This window comes from Lipophrys pholis (genome assembly GCF_963383615.2).
Source record: "Lipophrys pholis genome assembly, chromosome: 19".
NCBI lineage: Eukaryota > Metazoa > Chordata > Actinopteri > Blenniiformes > Blenniidae > Lipophrys > Lipophrys pholis.
The window spans coordinates 22,468,095-22,470,679 of record NC_137647.1 but is presented as its reverse complement, the minus strand read 5'-3'; positions in this window follow the sequence as shown (position 1 = coordinate 22,470,679).

Below are 2,585 nucleotides of genomic sequence, written 5' to 3'. Positions count from 1 at the left end.
CAGTTGGAATGGGAATCATCCAGAGTATTTTAAAGCAGGGAAATAACAAAACAAAAAACTACAAGAGGGCCTGAAAAGCTCCTCGACATGTATGAGATTTATGATTCTAACCACTGGAGTTTGGAGATAAACACTACACCAGCAGCCTGCTGTGTTTCGAACACACCAAGATTAGAACTGGTCAGTGATGGACATCAGGAGGCTCTGACCCAGTTGGCATGCACTTCTCAAGGCACTCCCCTCGTTATATTTAGATTCCCAACATCTTTACTGAATGTTTGCTCCGTGGTGCAGCTCATTGACCATGCTGGTTCACAGAACTCAGCTGTTGATGAGAGGCTCTGTTGTTTGTATTTTTAAAAGTAGAAAACCGTAAAGATTATCTCTTGGTCAACCTTTGTGGGTTTTTTTTTTGGGGGGGGGGGGGGGGGGGGGGGGGGGGGGGTTGGTCAGTTTGATCAAAAATCCGGAATGCTTCAGGGTTGTGAATTTTCGCAGTTAAAACAAAATAAAATGAGAGGTTTATCTATTGTGGATAACTTTATGACTTTTATATTAAAATTCAATAAAAGTTGCCTTTTTATTCAGAGATTTTTAAGCTTTTCTCAAATGAATTTTGAATTTTTGAGATGTTGACATGTTTGTAGACACTTCCAGACTCAAACTAAGACAACCTTTTTTTGCCTTATCCGAAATACAACTGCTCGAAAGCACATTTAAGCAATATGAGCTTAGAATTCACCATTTCACAAATACTTTTCCAAAAATCTGACAAATCCAAAGGTTATGTATGTAGTTCGTGTCTCATCCATGGAATTATCCCTTTGCGTCAAAATGAAACCATTTCCACCATGAAACATCTGGTAGTGTAGAGTTTGTAGCGTTCCAGTGGCCTTCCAGCAGAACCACCATGAGACATGAACCTGCAACCCGTCTCTCGGCCACAGTAAAAGAAGCCTTATCTAAAGTAACCAAGAATTTATCTCTGTACAGGATGAGTTGTGAAAACCCCATTTCATTATTACTGATTTATTGATCCAATCGTGCTTTTGGTTTAGATCATGGGTCTGCTCAACATTTAAGACTGAAAAGGGCCATTATTGTCACTTTCTACCAAAACAAAGCAAGTGTGGAGCCACAAAACCTGTTTAACATGTAAAATGAGAATAATCCAGTGTGTATAATTTTTCTGTTTATAGTTTTGCTATAGGCACAAGAACTGTGCCTTCACTGGCATTAATAGTTTTATAACGTCAATTTTGAAAGGTAGATCATTTTTACACACATTATTCTTTAAGCAGTTTTAACTGATTCGCTTTTTTCCTAGCACGTTTTGTTTAGTGCTTTCAGTTATTTTTATTCTTCATCAGAATTTATCAATAGTTTCTGTGCATCTCAAAAGCTCCAAGTGAAGCGGCAGGTTGTCACTAAAGTGAATGAAAGTGTCTATTTTCCTTTGACACTTTTCTTTAAATTGATCAATCATGACTATTTTACCAAGAGATGACTTTAGAAACCCAGATGAAGTGAAAAGCAGCGTGCAGGAGACACAGATAATATTGCATAAACTATTCAACCTTTCGTCACTTTAAATGTCACCTTGAACTACAAGTGGAAGAATAAGATGAAAATGTTTATTTAGATATAATTGTGTTAAAACTTCAGGAAGTCGCTCCAGAGGAGGTTGCGGACTCCAGTGTTCATCATATAAACTAAACAAAACCTCCTCTGGCGCTCGGGCTGCTGAGCTTTTAATTATTTGCTGAAAAGCCGCTCTAGTATTGCATTAGCTGCACGAACAGTCAGTATGTTTATTTTAGTGTTTCTCCAACAGACACATGCTACAGCAACAATAACGTTAAAATAACTAATGGAAATGAGCGTCATGAACTCATACAAGCCAAATGATTTTATGATAACGGTATTGTGTAATTTCAAATTCATAATTCATGCTATTACTAAGTTTTCATGAAATAAATGATACCAATATGTTTGGGTTAATACTGTTATTTTCATGCGGTGCGTGGAAAGAGCAAATGATTTGCACGAGATCAACTAGTGTGGAAAAGCGACGCTTTGTGTGCGCCGCAGCGCGCGGAGGCGCGTCGGTCACTCAGAGGACACGAGGAGTTCAAAGGGTCACGAGGACATTGTCCACTTTGTCTGGCTGAAGTGTGCGCGTGTGTGTGTGACGTGTCTGGCTCGAGGACAGGTCAACTTTCTCTCCCTCGGTGCGACCATCAATTAGTTCAGGCCGCCATCAGCAGCAGCAGTTGCAGCTCGCTTCCCCTCCGGAGGAGTCCGGACAGCGCGGTGCGCTCTGCGCTCCGGCCCGGCTCCCTCTCACCCCGCCAGCCGTAAATATATGCGTGCATGTTTCACACTCAGGAGTTAAGAGGCTAAAAGGTTTATGAGTCTTTGAGCGCGGGTGGACGAGGCCTATAAATCATAAACTGGACACGTTTCGACCAGAATTTATTCGCTTTTAACACTGGACTAAATGTCACTGAACGCCTGAAGTTGTCAACTCAGCTACTTTTCCAAAAAAAAGAACCTTTCTCCATACATTTCTTTATCTTTTATTT